General features: G+C 46.3%; 1 protein-coding gene across 3 annotated transcripts in view; it reads left to right on the top strand.

Annotated features, from left to right (window-relative positions):
- TMEM178B (transmembrane protein 178B) overlaps positions 1-16,283 on the top strand; it is a gene marked incomplete at its 3' end in the record, with an annotated part of 362,039 nt that overhangs the window by 166,284 nt on the left and 179,472 nt on the right. The window lies entirely within an intron of this gene.

The raw sequence follows: 16,283 nt of genomic DNA, 5'->3' as shown, positions 1-16,283 counted from the left end.
ATTTTTAAAAAACAGATTTTATCTTTTAGAGCAGATTTAGCTTCACAGCATGATTGAGTGGAAGGTACGGAGATTCCCCATATACCTTGTGCCCCCCCATACGTGGCCTCCCCCATCAGCCTCCCCCTGCCGAGTGGCACGTGTTACCACTGACAAACCTACATTACACATCAGAGTGACCGGAGCCCAGGCTTACCTTAGGGGTCACTTGGTGTTGTGCGCTCCATGGGTTGGGCCACACGTGGAATGACCTGTACCCATCATTGTAGTGTCATAAGGAATGGCTCCACTCCCCTAAGAATCCTCTGCGCTCCACCTACTTTTCAGTTGCTCCTTTTTGAAGTAATTTTGAATTCCAGTAATGGAAACAGGGAGACAGTTTAGACTTTCCATTCACTCTAAAATAAAAGTTAAGCAAACCTACACATCCAAACCCCTGTGACCCTTGATTGATTTCCTTTTCTTGTGGGTCATGGACTAGTGAAGGGGGAAAGCCCCCCTGCCACTCGATCCATCCGAGGTCAGCCGGGCACTCCGTGTTGGGTTTCGCCGAGAGGACTGCTGGGATGGCACTTGCTCTTTTGGTCTGACCCCAACAATTAACTTCTGTTTTGAGATGAAAGAGAACACTGAAGTCTCTCACTCTCTGTCCTTGCAAGGGGTGGAGGAGGTCAGCTTTGCTTTGTGAGGGTATGGTTGCCATGGGATGTAATAGAAAAGCAACTTAGCTGAGTATGTGAGATACTCAGAGATGTTTCTGAAGCTGAGGGAGAAGTCAGCTGGGGCTGGTGGTGCCATCGGATGGGGACTGGAGGGGAAGGAGGAGAGGACAGTGAGGGAGGCCCTCAGTTTAACTTGGGCCAGTAGATTGTGACCTTGAGCATGTCACTTTCTCCCTGGGCCTCAGCTTCCGTCCTCATTGTCAAATTCAGCTAGTCTATGTCAGGCGTCCTCAAACTACGGCCCACGGGCCACATGTGGGTGTTTTTGCCGTTTTGTTTTTTTACTTCAAAATAAGATATGTGCAGTGTGCATAGGAATTTGTTCATAGTTGTTTTTTTTTAGCTATAGTTCGGCCCTCCAACGGTCTGAGGGACAGTGAACTGGCCCCCTGTTTAAAAAGTTTGAGGACTTTTAAAGTGGTCTATGTGATCCCTCCACTGTACTGTCCCATGAGTCTGGATCCACTTTTCAGAGAATTCTCATTCCCACCGCCAGGTAGGCACCCAGTTACAGAACGGAGAAGAGGTTAAACCAAGCATTTACATGACTAAAAGTGATGGGGAGAAAAGGAAATAGTAGCTCATGTCTTTTCACGGTCCATTTTCATTCCCCAAATAATTCAAGTCTGTAGAGTTGTTTTTGCTTGACCTGCCAAGATCCAAACAGGTATCTACCAGTAAATGCCCACACATGTCCACATCCTCCAGAATCCCTGAGCTCTGCTCTGCATCTGGCAGACGAGGCAGATCGGACCTGTGGATGTCTTGGGAGCATTCACATAGTTCAGTCTTATTCAGTTTGTTAAGTGTTTTTTTTGCCAGGCCCTGAAATAAGTAAGCATTGTATAAAAATCAGCTCATCCACTTATATACTAGGATACGTATATCCTTTAAAAAAACTTACAAACCCCGTTTCTGTCATCCAGAAGTTTATAGAATACTTTGGAATGTATAATATGTCTGCATGAAAACATCAAGAGCCCAAGGCATTGTTTTATAAGTTCCCTAGTGACAATACTGTCAACAAATGTTCAGACAATTAGAGAAGTAAAAGATGAGTTAGGACTAAAATTGAGTTGGCTCTCATGGGATACGTGGAGAGGAGGGATGATAGTTTTTTGGGCAGGAATAATATGGGTTAAAGTCTTGGTTATGGTTGACTATGAAGAATATAGGAAATAAGACACATGAGTCATTGAATGAACAAATGAATAGCTTCAGGCTTTTGAGCTTGGGTGGCCTAACCTAGTGAGGGTATTGGAGTAATGAGAATAATGACAGTGGTTTCTTTGTGAGGCATGGAGACTTTGTGATGATGGTGCATCCTGCTGCGATGCTCCTGGGCACCTGAACTGCACAGATGAAAAACCGAGGGAGATTTGAGAGTTATGGTTAGAGGCAGGCGATGGTGAAGTCACAGAGGATGTGTTTTCTAAATGAGAGAAGGCCAGAGTCGTGCGTAGGGCACAGAGCTCACACTTGGGGTGAAGAAGGAGTCAGCTTAGGGAAGACCAGAGACCTAGGAAGAACGTGAAGAAGCATTCATGCCGAGGGCATGGGGTGAGAAGGTCCTGCAGGGGAGGACAGTTAGGGGCAACCAGGTCAGCAGGGGAAGGCAGTTAGGGGTGACCAGGCCAGCAGGGGAGAGCAGTTAGGGGCAATCAGGCTGGCAGGGGAGCAGTTAGGCGTCCATCAGGCTGGCAGGGGAGTGGTTAGGGGATGATCAGGATGGCAGGCAGAAGCGGTTAGGGGCAATCAGGCAGGCAGGCAGGTGAGCGGTTGGGAGCCAGCAGTCCTGGATTGTGAGAGGGATGTCTGACTGCTCGTTTAGGCCCAATCCTACCAGGATCGGGCCTAAACGGGCAGTCGAATATCCCTCGAGGGGTCCCAGATTGGAGAGGGTGCAGGCTGGGCTGAGGGACGCACCCCCTGCCCCCGTGCACAAATTTCGTGCACTGGGCCTCTAGTTGGTTAATAAAATTATATAGGTTTCAGGTGTACAATTATATTGCATTGTGTGCCCACCACCTAAAGTCAAATCTCCTTCTGTCACCATGTATCTGAGTTCTGATTAAACCTGTAACTTCTGGAGTTTTCTACAGAGTCACCAAGGGCTCCTCTAGCTTCGGCTTAGCATAACTTAGGTTTTTGTTCAAATTTTTTTTCTGAAGGGATGATTCCGAGTAAGAATAAGATTTCTACCAGGTCTTGGACGTCTATGGCAGAACGGCAGCAACTTCTGTCCATTTATATTGATAGTTCATCCCAACGGAGCCATGCTTCTTTTAGTTCAAATCAGATATCATCACATGTTTATTGTTCCCTGAGTAAAATGGAATTGAGAAATACTTTCAGGTAGTGGCCCACTTCCCTATGATGACTCAAGTGGCATATTTTTCATTCATGATTTCAGTGGGTATCTGTTAGGCCCAGGGCCATGCAGGGCACTTTTGAGATTACAGAAGGGTATTTGGAGTGGTGTCCATTCTTCAGGAGCTTCTTACCAAGGTGGAGAGAGAAGAATAGCTCAAATAAAAGGATTTTAAAATAGTGTGGCTAAATATATGAGGCATTTTGTGGTACAGCCTGTGTGCTCACAAACTCAAAGGAAGTTAATATACTAAGGGATGCAGTAAGCAGAGGCGGCCTCCTGGAGGAGGCAGATCATGAGTGGGACAGATCATGCTGAATGGTAGAGTTTGAACTGGAAGACTTAGTTGAGCATATACGAAGGGACAGGGACACAGTGTGGGTGCAGAATTTATGTTACAGAGAAACGAAGAAGGAAATGGACAAACTAGCTGGGGTTAGATTCCAGAAGGTCCTGAGTGGCAGACTTATAAATGCTGCGCTGCGGGGGCACACGGGACTGTGCAGGTTCTTAGTAAGAGAGTGACGTCATGAAGAGCATGTCCAGTCACCTCTAGCCCTCTTTCCCCCATTATCAAGCAGTACTTCTTTATAGTAGTTATCACTATCTGAAATGAATCCATCTTTATCTGTTTACTCCTTTATTGATCTTCTATTCCACCAGGATGTGAGCCCCATGAGGTCAGATGGAAGTCTGGGACCTTGTCTGAGTCTCGGCTTAGCATCTAGAACAGTGCCTGGCTGAGCCTTGTCTCTTCCTCTCGCCATGTTTGTGCCCGTATATGCCTCTGCCTCTGCCTCTGCCCCTACTCCATCTGGAGAAATGCACACTTGCAAAATGAAAGATTGTCAGGCAGAACTTGTTGGGAATAACCACAAGTACTACTGTTTGTTCAGCTACTGGTTGAGCAACTCCTGTATGCCTGGCATTTTATATTGAAGTTGTGCATTGCTGCCAGTCCTCTCAAACACCCTGCAAGATGCCTATTATTCACTGTTTTCCATGTGTGGAGACCGAGTCCCAGAGAATCACATGGCAGAGAACCACATGGTGCACCGAGAATTTGAACCCAGGTGGTGTTGACTCCAGAGCCCAGGCTTTTGTGGGGGCACCTGACCAGCCCCAGAGCCCAGCAGGAGCAGTAGGATGAGGGAACCCGGTTCTAGGAATTGTGAATGTGGAGTTCAGAAACTCTAGCAGGGGAGGAATTGTTCATCTGAATGAGGGCACTGGGTGGTATAATGATTGGAGGAGGATGCTCAGAGTTCGGAAAGTGCTTCAGAGTTCTGAGGGTCCTCCAGAACCACACCAGCTCAGATCTACGGTCCTGGCCACCACCATCTCTGCCTTCTTTCTGGTGGAACCCCATCTGTCATCAACGCAAAATAGAAACACAGTGAGCGTATCGGACCAAGGTTCCCGATCCTTATCACTGCCTGGCTTCCAGGCTGAAGTTGCCAGATTAAATACAAGATGCTCAGTTAAATGTGAATTTCAGATACACAACAAAAATGTTTCAGTTTAAGTATGTCCCATGCAGCATTAGAGACATACTTGTACTAAAAAGTTATGTGTTGTTTATCTGAAATGCAAATTACACTGGGCATCCTGTATTTTTATTCACTAGCCCAGGCTCCTGCCTACCTTGGGGACAGGTTCCTGGCATCCTTCCTTTTCCTCTTCCACTGGGCTGTTAGGTACATTAGAGCTTCAGGTCACTTACACAGCACTAATGCAATCATTTATTGAGTTTTCCTACTAAGCCTATGGGTAGGTACCGTTGTCATCGTTCCATTTTATAGGTGAGAAAAGTGAAGTACAGAGAGGTTAAGTAACTTGTTCAAAGTCACACAGGGAGTGAGAAGCAGAGGAAGGATTTCCCTGGGCAGAATGGCTCTAGGATCAGTGCTGTTTCTCATACACGAGGCCCCCTCTTGTGGAACTGGGACAGAACCAGAAGGAAATACCAGGTGGGGTAACAGTAGGTTTACAGTTGTGAGTACAAGAAACACAGAGTTCATAAAGCTAAGGTAATTATCATAACCTACAGGTTATGTTCATATCTCCCTATGAACAGCTGTCAACCTACTTTTGCCCACCCTGAATATTGGTCACGAGAGAGCGTGGTGGGGTAGAGAGAAACTTTCCGTTCCTGGAGCTCAAAGGAAAGAGCAAAGGGTAGAGTGTCTGATGCCCTCATGGGGGCAGAGCAGGAGCTCTGGGCTCACCTTTCTTCAATCCTCTTGAGGCTTCTTGACATTTAACACAAGACTCTCCACAGCAAGAGGCTCCAGCTGAGCACCTGGCCACACGTGGCTCTTCCAGCCCCTCCCCAAGATGCACCAAATCAGTTTCTCTTGCCCCATTACCTTTTAACAATCCCCACCAAGTGGAGCCCTGTCCAGCACACCTTGTTGTTTGTGACAAGCCTTTTTTCACATCCGACAGGACCGAGTGGGATTTGTCTCTGAAAGCACTGAGCTCCATTCATTGTCTTTGCTCCCTTTCCACCTTGCAATGGGAAGACGTTTCTCAGAACTCCAGGCGTGGGAAAGGAAGACGCCCATCGTAGATCTTTGCTTTGCATTCAACTTCGTGTTTCCCTAAAGGATCAGCCAGGCTCAGTTGAACTAAAAACACAGTTCACCGTTCACTGTCTTCCTTGTGCATGTGACCGTGCCAGGCCGTGAGGATGCAGTGATGGGTGAGAGGCTCCCGAGAGGCCCACAGTCTCACTTGTATGGAAAGCCCTCGATCCCCAAGGAAGGAGCAGTCTCTGTGCCAGAAAATTCTCTGCCAGAGGCCAAAATAAACAAGCCAATAAACAAAACCACCCCCCAGGAATGCTAGAGATGCATTCAAAGATGACAGAAAGAGGGACCTGGCCAATGAGTGTGCAGGGGTGTCCAGGGAAACACATAGCATGTGCATCTGAGAAAGAGCCGCAGGGAAGTGATGCAAGACGCTTTGAGGCAGGACCAGGGGAGCATGGGAGGGTGAAGAGAGAGCAGGGCTCTCATAGCTCCTGAAGTTCTGCAGCTGGAGACACTGCATGAACAGTTATTGACAGGACCTACTAGGTGCATGGCGTAGAGCTCCCAGGTAACCGAGCCTGCAAGGTGATTGCATGAACAAAAATTATTAATACACAAAGCCATACTTATCAAGTAAAATAATGACAATAATAACTCCAGAGCAAACTTATAAAGCAATATTAGGGCATTTATTACTCCAGATGTAATTGAATTTATTTTCCCTGAATTGTAAATAACTATTGGTTACAGTGTGTCCCAGCCCACAGTCTTCTAAGGCTAACTGGTTTTCATTTCTTTAACTTATTTAGATGTAGCCTTAAAATGATATGTGTCCATCAGACTACTTCCTCTTGGACTTTTTATCTGAGGCTGTTGACCGCATCATTTACTGTTCCTATGGTACAAGAGTTACTTCTCTCTGAAATGTCTATCAACTTGCTTCTTTTATATTTAGATCTTATATTTTCTCATAGGAGAAAGGAATTTCTTCATGCTATTTGCCAAATGCTTAAAAAATAGCATTCTACTACTTATTGGCATTCTTTTTCAAAATGCTCTGAGATAACAAAAGCGATTTTTGTAAAGCTATGAAATGGAAATTACTAGAAGTAACTAATGAGACAGGAAAGTGGGTAAGGCCGGTCATTAGGGGCACAGATGTGATCCCTACTGGCCTATAGGATCTTTTCCCCACGAGGCTGGCACCAGACCAAGATGAAAATATGCAGAGGAGCGGGGACCTGCCATAGGAGAGGCTGGTCTGCAGTGATGAGGGCTGGACTTCCAGTCTCTTCCCCATTCCGGGTGTCTGAGCCTCCTGCCCACATGCACAGCCTTACAGGCTCTGCAGCCCAAGATGCCTCATCTTCCAACATGGCCCGGATTTACTCCTCTCAGAAGGAACAAGGCAGCCACATGACATTCTGAACTTTTCAATAACCCATGGGAAGCTGGTGGAGATGTAAGAAGGGCTCTGGTGATCACATTGAGGATAAAGAGATGAGGATTCCTTGGGCCAGTATTTCTTTTTCCCTGCATTTGATCTCTCTCTGGATGCTGGATTCAGTAAACAGACTGTTTCATAGATTGAAGGGTGCTGGTTTAAAGCCTTGTGAAAACCATAATCGCTAATGTGTTCACACTGACTCTGCTATCTCCTTGATATGCACAGCCTCTGTATTGACATAGCTCTTGGGTTAGCTCACAGGATGTGAAAGCTGAAAGAGATGGTCTCCCTAGTTTCTTTCCCGGAAGTCTAACTATGTTAAGGGGCGTCTGAAGTCGCAAAGCCAATAGCAGCACAGCTAGAACCAGGGGTCCTGACCTCAGTCTAGGGCTCTTGGCTGGTTTGCCATCTGTCCCAGCGTCATTCTCCCTGCCAGGCTGATCTCTGTGGACTGCCTTGCCTGGGCCCCCTGGCTCTCTGCTCTCCATTTGGGTTTGGTTAATGGGAGGCAGGACCTGACAACCAGGAGACAGGAGGAAAGAGCCTCCGTCCAGCAGCGTTGGGAGTCCTCTTCCCCAGCTCTTGGCTGGTTGTTTATTCTGATAAGACTCTGGGATTGTCGAAAAGTGTGGTTACAGGAAAAAGGCAGAAGAACAGTTACCAGAAACAGTGGTTTCCAAATCTTAGATTTCATGAACCAACGTACTTTCCCCTAAAATAGCAGCTCTGGATCCCCAACCAATCTGACTTTTTTATGCAGCAGGCGGAAGCCCAGTCCCAGTTGGGGGAATAGAAGTGTTACATCTTCCAGAAGTGTCCATTTCACTCAAAGATTTGAAGTGAAGAGTTAAGTAGGTGATAATTAATTAAAGAAATTTTTCAAATTAATAAAAAGATGTAGAGTAGAACACAAAATTTACAAAAAAATACTTCATATGTTTTTTCTGTTTCTTTTTTTTTAGACGAAGTCATGAGACATTAGAGAAATTTTCCCCTTACTCTGGCCATTTCAGGGTACCCCTGGAGGTCTGACTTCATCCTCAGGAGTATTTTCATTGAAAAATTACAGATTGCTAAAGCGATTAGGCTTAGAAAAGTTGATAAAAGACTATATAGACTTTGTGGTTAGAATGCTTTAGGACTTAATAAAGTTAAAAGAAGATCTTCTGTTATAATATAAACTAGGGGCCCAGTGCACGAATTCGTGCACCTTGAAAGGAACTGTGGGCCGCTAGGCTGTGGTAGGCACAGGGGCGGGCCTCAGCCCATCCTCCATGCCCCTGTCTGGCCCCTCCTACTGCGCACCCATTCCCTGTCTGCTGGCAGCCCCACTCCTGCTGCCGCCGCTCCCATGGGCTGATGGCACCGGCTCCGCTCGCACCCACTAAAGGCGTGGAGCGATTGGGGCCGGTGCCAGCAGTGGGTGCGAGCAGGGCCAGTGCAGTCAGGGGGTGCAAGTGGCGGCTGCTGTCCTGATCGCCCCTCAGGAGCAGGGGGAGGGCGATCAGGGCCAGCAGCCGCCGCTTGCACCCGCTGATGGCGCCAAGCGATTGGGTCTGGTGCCGGGCACCAGCAGTGGGTGCCAGCGGTGCCTTCAGCACCGGCTGCAGGTGCAAGTGGGGCCAGTGCTGGTAGTGAGTGTGAGCGGCGGCTCTGGTGCTGGCAGCAGGTGCGAGCGGTGGCTCCGGTGCCAGCAACGGGTGTGAGTGGGGCTGGCATGTCCCGCCTTGGTCTGGCACCCCTGCTCATCTGCTCCACCATCCTTCTGTGGGCGACGCCCACCATGTTCCACGCATACCCCCTGGTGGTCAGCACACGTCATAGCAACCGGTTGTTTGCTTGTTCCAGTTGTTCTGCCATTTGGTCTATTTGCATATTTGCCTTTTATTATATATAGGATGATAATCCAAGTTCAGCCTTAGTCATTGAAAAGAACTTTGAATTCTCGGAGCAGGTATATTTCTACACATGAAAAGAAAGACAAATATAATGAATAGATAACTTATAGTCAAAAACTGGTGACAAGGGGCCTAATTTCTGCATCATTGTTTTGTTTGGGGCACAGAGTTTTAAAGAATTCAATTTATATGCCTTGGTGAGGGGGAGGGGTTGTTGAGCTCTTGTCTGGTCAGCCATAGTCTTACTTTCCATTGCCTAAAATTAGGCAACCTGGTTCAGTTAGGTTTCTCGGTGATCTCCTGAAGGCATTTGAGTATTCTACCTTGAGTTGATCAAACTCTAGGTGAGGGCTGGGACGAAGCAGGGGCAGAACTTAGAATCTCTTTCTGCAAGAAAAGTGGGCCTTGGAGCATGGGCAGTACTTCTGGGTGGTTGGAAATGGGACAGACTCGGCAAAGGAACTGTGGGTGCACAGGAGGATCCCATGTGCAGGCATTGTTATAATATATGGTTCCCCAGCTAACAAAGCATCAGTATGGGAAGTCCAAACTGAGCAAGTGACAGAGCTGTGAGTGAAGGTGACCATCTTTGCAGTGTTCTGACACTGAGCTCCAGTCTGCTTCAGGCCCTCTACCAGATGCTCTGTCCCTGCCACAGTCCCAGGGAACAGAACAAGGACTAGGTAGTGGGAAAGTACAGACCAGGGCTAGAGTTCCAGCAGTGAAAAGGGAGGGCGGGGGTTGGGTGCGTGTGCTGGGTCTATTGCAATCATCTTTTAAAATAAAACTTATTGTATTTTTCTTTTCTTTTTAAAAAATATAATTTTATTGATTTCAGAGAGGAAGGGAGAGGGAGAGAGAGAAACATCAATGATGAGAGAGATTCATTGATTGGCTGCCTCCTGCACGTCCCACACTAGGGATTGAGCCCACAACCTGGGCATGTGCCCTGACTGGGAATTGAACTGTGACTTCCTGGTTTGTAGGTCGATGCCCAACCACTAAGCCAAGCCAGCTGGGCTATATTTCTTTTCTTAAAAATATTTTATTGACATGCAACAAGCTGTATATATTTAATGTATACAACTTGGTGCATTTTGAAATTAGTATATACCTGCAAAACCATCACCACAATTTCTGCCAGAATCATATCCATCACCTGCAACAATTTCCTCCCACCTTCTTATTTATTATTTTATTATAATTATTTTGTGATAAGAACACTTATCATAAGCTCTATCCTCTTAGCAAGTTTTTAAGTGTACAATACAGTAATGTTAACTATAGAAACTGTGCGTACAGTCATGTCCAGGATGTACTCACTTGTATAATGGAAACTTTGTGCTCTTTAGCGCCTCCCTGGCCCCCTCCTCCTGCCCCTGGAAGCAACCATTCCGCTCTCTGTTGCAGTCATGCTTCACCTTTGCACATAGCAGTCTCCCCCACCATCAAACAGTAGGAAAAATGACCATTTCGCACCACAAGCATCACAGAATCTTAGCTCTTAGATCTGGAAGAAGCTTGCTAGGCTATCAGGCCCAGCCCACCCTTCCCAGAAAATAAGGTGTTGTTATGCACAGTCCAAAAGGCAGCTATGGCCAGAATAGAGCCCCAGAAAATTAGAATGTTAGGGCCCAAAGGAACCGTGGAGGTTATCCAGTTCCCTCTCCTCATTTACAGACAAATAACTGTTTGCCAGGGGGTGATGGGTGAGGGTTGGGGATTCATCCAGGGATGAAGATGGCAGTACCAAAATTAGAACCGGGGTGCAATCCAGGGATGTTTGTGCAACACGAGGAGCCCTGGGCCATCTTGTTGAGGTGGCCTCATCTGGTGAAGTAATTTGATTTGTATTTTTCTCTTTGGGCTCAGTAAATGTCCACTTGTTCAGGCTCTGATTTTGTGTGGAATCTAGAGAAAATCAGGCTTGTTACTCTCTTTCTCCCCCTGCTGGCGTGCAAGGCTGATTCCCTGAAACTGACACACACATTTGGGCAATGAAATGACTTCAGATAAAATGGAGGCATGCATGTGGGTTGCTTTAGAAACAAGGGAGAAAGCTACAGGTTTGTTGTTTTTTCCCCTCAAAAAGGCAAATCCAATCCAATGGAATCTTGATCTATAGAGATATCTATATCTTATATAGATCAATATATATGCATATATATTCCTCCCTCGCCTCCTGGTCTCTTGGTTACACACAATGGCAAAGCAAAAATGGAAAACTTGAAAAAAAAAGTTGACAGCATTTCTGTGATTCAGCCAGCAATTTGCTACGGTATCCAGGGAGACAGCTTCTCACATACATTAGCATAATGTGAAATGGCAGCTAGAACCAGAATTTACTGTCTAAGCAACTCAGCCTGAACAGCCGTAGACGACAATGCAATTTAAGGGAAATCCAAATATTAGGCTTAAGTGACTGATACAGTCCTGAAACCTCTTCATTTTAAACATATGGGGTCTGGTTTATTCCCTCATTTTTGCTCCCCATTCTTAGGGCAGATAGATGGTTGGATTTCAAGGTTAGCAAAGAAAGATATTGTGGCTAGTTGAAATCCAATATAACATTCAGCCAGCCTCAGCTCACTCCAGTCCCATTATCACCAAAATACATTTTCTTTCCCTCTTGATTTTTTTTTTTTAGATTTTCCATTTCCATTGGTATCCAAATGCTGACATTTCTTCTTCCCGTATTTTCCCCCGGAGCCTTGCCATGAGAATGTATCTATTTGCTCCCTGGTTATCTGGACACTTAACCACTGCAGATAGCAGCATAACCTTACAAAGGGGCCTTGTTTCTTAGCAGGGGGCCCAGCGAGCCTGGGGAAGCATCTTAATGTGGCTGGCTTCCTGAGGACGCTGTGCTTGTTCTGGACAGCACTCTTACTGGCCTCTGGCTTTCCCTGCCATTCCTCTGGCTTCTCTTTTCCCTTCCTCTGTCTGTACTTTCCTCTCCTGGGTTGAGTGGAATGGTGGCGGTGACATTTTCCAGGCAGATGAGATGCACGGAGACAGGTGGCAGCTTCCAATGTACAGTCTTCCAGGTGAAACCCCTTCTCATCTACAGCCATCTGTGACTGTTTATTCCAGACTTAGAAGTCCCAAATGCCCCAGAGACAGGATCTCTCCCATCTTGGAGGTCAGAGGACAGAGAGAGAGCTGAGGGGTCCATCTATACACCTTAACTCACGGAGTGTGGCTCGTTGAGGCTCCATAAGGATTTGCCAGTGGATGCAGAGTAATGATTTTAGGCTTTCAGGCTGCCCTTCAGCTGGACAGGGACTGATCCAAGGATGTGGAGTTTCCTAGGGACTTCCCTGGTGCACACTGGAACCTGGCTGCCCATCTGCAGGGATTTTCCCCAATGGCCTCTGCAATGTTAGAGGAACAACTCACAAGACTGCCCTCACTTATGACACCAATTCCAAGTTTGGGGGCCCCAAGATTTTCCTAATTCACTAAAAGGGCTCACAGAATGTTCTGAAAGCTGTTATACTCATGGTGGGAGTTTATTACAGTTGAAGAATACAAATTAAATCAGCCAAGGGAAGAAGCACAAAGGGCAGAGTCCAGAAAAGTTCCAAATGTGAAGCTTCCAGTTGTCCTCTCCCCGTGGAGTCAGATGCATCAATGTAGGACTGTATTCATGGAGCACCGCCAACCAGGAAAGCCCACTGAGCCTTGGTGTCCCTAGTTTTTATTTGGGCTCCATCATGGAGGCATGGTTCACATGGTTGGCCTCAGTCTCCAGCACCTCTTGGGGTTGAGTTGATATCACATGACCCAAAGCCCCAACTCTATGTCTCATTATTATACTACCCTGCATGACCAAAGGCCCCAAGCAAACCAATACTCCTATCAGGCATCGCTTTCCAAGGACTCAGATAATTACCTCCCAGAAGCCCAGGGAGAAAGCCAGCCCTCTCTCTGGGCAAGGTTAATTCTTTACTATATAGACTTTCAGTTAAGGCTGGGTGTTCTGGAGCTGTAAGAGGCAGTTGGCCATCGTGACAATGGAGGTGAAAGAACCACAGATGAAGGAGTGGGATGAGGAAAAGCCTCTAGTTGGGAAGGAAAAGGGGTGCTGGGGAGTGGTGTACTGCACTATTATGTATGAACTAGGGGCCCAATGCACGAAATTCTTGCAAGAGTAGGCCTTCCTTCCCCCAGCTGCTGGCACCAGCTTCCCTCTGGGACCTGGGACCCGGGACCCGGGCTTCCCTTACAGCCCTGACTTTGTCTGGAAGGTTGTCCAGAAGGACGTCTGGTCTAATTAGCATATTATACTTTTATTATTATAGATAGAGCAGGAGACATGAAGCCCAATTGATTTGTGAAATACTGTTTAAGGTTATGATTTATTCTTTCCCTTTGTCAATCAGGGGAGTGTTAAACTAAGGATGAATATATCTTAACCTCCAGGGTTGAGAGCAATTTTTTCCAAAAAAGGCAAGATGAATTGGGATCCACAGTTAGAAATAATTTGCTTTGGGATTGATGGAGGTGTTGCTTTCTCTGTACATACATACAGGCAGTGGAGATTTCAAGGGTCATAGGAGAAATGGGCTATGTTTTGTAAGTATTTCGATAGTAATGATGATTGTAATTATAAATGATTAGAGGCCCACACCAGTGGGGTCCCTCAGCCAGGCCTGTGCCTTCTGGCAATCCAGGACCCCTTGAGGGATGTCAGAGAGCCAGTTTCAGTCCAAATCCGTGCTCTGGGCCTCTAGTATGCATGTAAGATCTTTAGTTAATCTCTTCCCGCCCTCCATCCCCCCTCCCTCTGAAATTCATCAGTCTGTTCCATCTTTCCATGCCTGTGAGTTGAGCATCTGCCCCCAGTGGTCAGTGCACATCATAGCAAACGGTTGAACGGTCAAACGGTCGCTTAGGCTTTTATATATGTAGATAATGGCTACCATTTATAGAATGCTTCTAAATGCCAAGCAGTTAAATGATTTACCAGCACCATCACATTTAATTATTTGAATATCATTATGGGGTAGGTATTATTACCTGAGTTTTTGATAATTGGATCTTAGAGTAGTGCTTTAAGCTAAGTAGTCAGCTTAAAGGCTCACATGTGACAAAGCCAAGGTCTTTCTGACTTCATTGTCTCTACTTAACCTGCTACATGACCCCATGGTGGACATGGTTAACATGGCCTCCGGATTGGAGATAAACCTTTGGTTTAGTATTTAACATGTTTACTTCAAAAGACTCTGTCTGCTAAGACTGAGGCTGGGTCCACCAGGAACCTCAGGTTTCTCCATGAAAGACTTGGAAAGGCTAAGGTGATGGGGCAGACTTAACCTCGGGCAGCTCACAGGCTGCATGTGCAGGCCTGTTCATCTGCACCGGGAAGGAGATGGTTTATATTTGCTCCTGGAAGAAGGAATCTTGCTATGGTGGGATTGATAGATGAAGAATATAAAATGGTGGTGGGAATAGGCAGTGCTGGAATTCTCTAGATTATGCCCCCTGATGGCAGGAAGGGTGTCTCATCTATGCTGTCTCCAGCAGCTGGTACAGTGCCTGGTGCCCTGGGGATGTCTAATGACTGCTTGTTGCATAAATGAATGGGTAGCTACACAGGGCAGTTAGGCAAGGGCACATCTTATCCGGGATTGGGTTAGATGAAGACTGAAGGAGCAGGATCAGCCTTTCTGTTGCTTTCTGTGTTTTCCAAAGGTTCCCAAGTACTTTCAAAATAATACTTGACATTGTTGTGGCCCTTTATAGTTTTAAAGTACTTTCATGTACATCCTTTTATTTGATCCTGACAACATCCCTGGAGTTTAGTTTTATTGTGTTTATTTATATTAACCTTTTGCACTCGGATGTCGAGTGTGACTTGACACGGTTAGCATTAGAATAAAGGAATTGAGAAAAAAGCAAGCGAGTGCAAAGGGTTAATGGATGGGGAACTTGAGGTTCACAGAGGTTCAGGGACTTGCTGAAGACCTTGTAACTCATAAAGAACTAAGATCTTGTAATCCCAAATTCAGTACTTTCTTTCTAGGAACCCCAGAGAAAGGTGGGTACAGGATATAAAGGCATTCCTCCAGCAACACAACTTTTAAATATGGTCACAATGGCTAACAACTCTCCCTTTCTGCCAGTGGAGTTTAATGGATTAAGAAGTGGATTGTTGTGGCAACAGGTCTGGCTTTTTCCAGCTCAGGATTCTTTGCTAATTGGACTGAAGCTCACCTCCACGCACTGGCCCTGAATGCAGTGCCTAGCTGGGGTTTGGGGTCTTCCATGTGCTCATCCTGGGAATTTCTTGAATTCCTCCTGATCCATGATCCAGTTTACCTAGGAGCATGATCAGGGCTTTGGGCAGCGGAGACCTTAACCAAAGAGGCTGCTTGGGCCCTACATGAGACAGTAGCTCTTTTTTTTTTTCTTTCTTTCTTTTTTTTTTTAATATATTTTATTGATTTTTTACAGAGAGGAAGAGAGAGGGATAGAGAGTTAGAAACATCGATCAGCTGCCTCCTGCACAACCCCTACTGGGGATGTGCCCGCCCTTGACCGGAATCGAACCTGGGACCCTTGAGTCCGCAGGCCGACGCTCTATCCACTGAGCCAAACCAGTTTCGGCGAGACAGTAGCTCTTAAAGACTCTCTTAACTTTCTTAAGAAAAATATTGAAGTTTGGAACCCCAGGTGCTGTAGCCTTGAGCAACTGCTCTCCTGGTAAAACTTGTTTGGAGGTAAGACTCTGTCTGTGGGAGAGTTTCATTCATTCAACTTCCCAGAATCCTTCTGAGGCTGCCTGGAACCATGCTCACTAACTGCTCTCCTCGCTGGTAGAGGGTGTGCCTGAGGGCGGACAACCTTTCCCCAGTGACCCTGGAACATTGAGTAGAGAGATGAGTCTGGTTATTGGTGTCCATCAATTCTCTGTTAATAACTCAGAATTCTACTTTTAACTGCTTTCTCAGCGAATGCTGGACACCCGGAGCTATTAGTCAAGAGTGTTCCTGGTGGGTTCAGCATTCTATCCTCCCTGTCCCAGGAGGGTGTAGGTTCCTGCTGGCTTTGGCTTAAGGAAGAGTGTATGAATCTCTCAGTGGACTGGGGGCTGCCTCTGGAGAAGCTGAAGAAATCTTGCCACCTCCTGGCCTGCTCCTCCACAAGCCATTGCTGCCTTTAGTCTCAGGACCAGTGATAAATTGTGTGGGGGGAAGATCTGAAACGGTGGTTATTATTTATAGAACATTTTCCAGAAATATCACATTTTAGGTTGATTGATGATCAAGAAGTTGTTAATTACATGGGAAGATTTGTCTATAAAGT

This window comes from Cnephaeus nilssonii (assembly GCF_951640355.1).
Source record: "Cnephaeus nilssonii genome assembly, chromosome: 12".
Taxonomy (NCBI): domain Eukaryota; kingdom Metazoa; phylum Chordata; class Mammalia; order Chiroptera; family Vespertilionidae; genus Cnephaeus; species Cnephaeus nilssonii.
The sequence above is the reverse complement of the archived record's forward strand: the minus strand, read 5'-3'. Positions and strand labels throughout refer to the sequence as shown.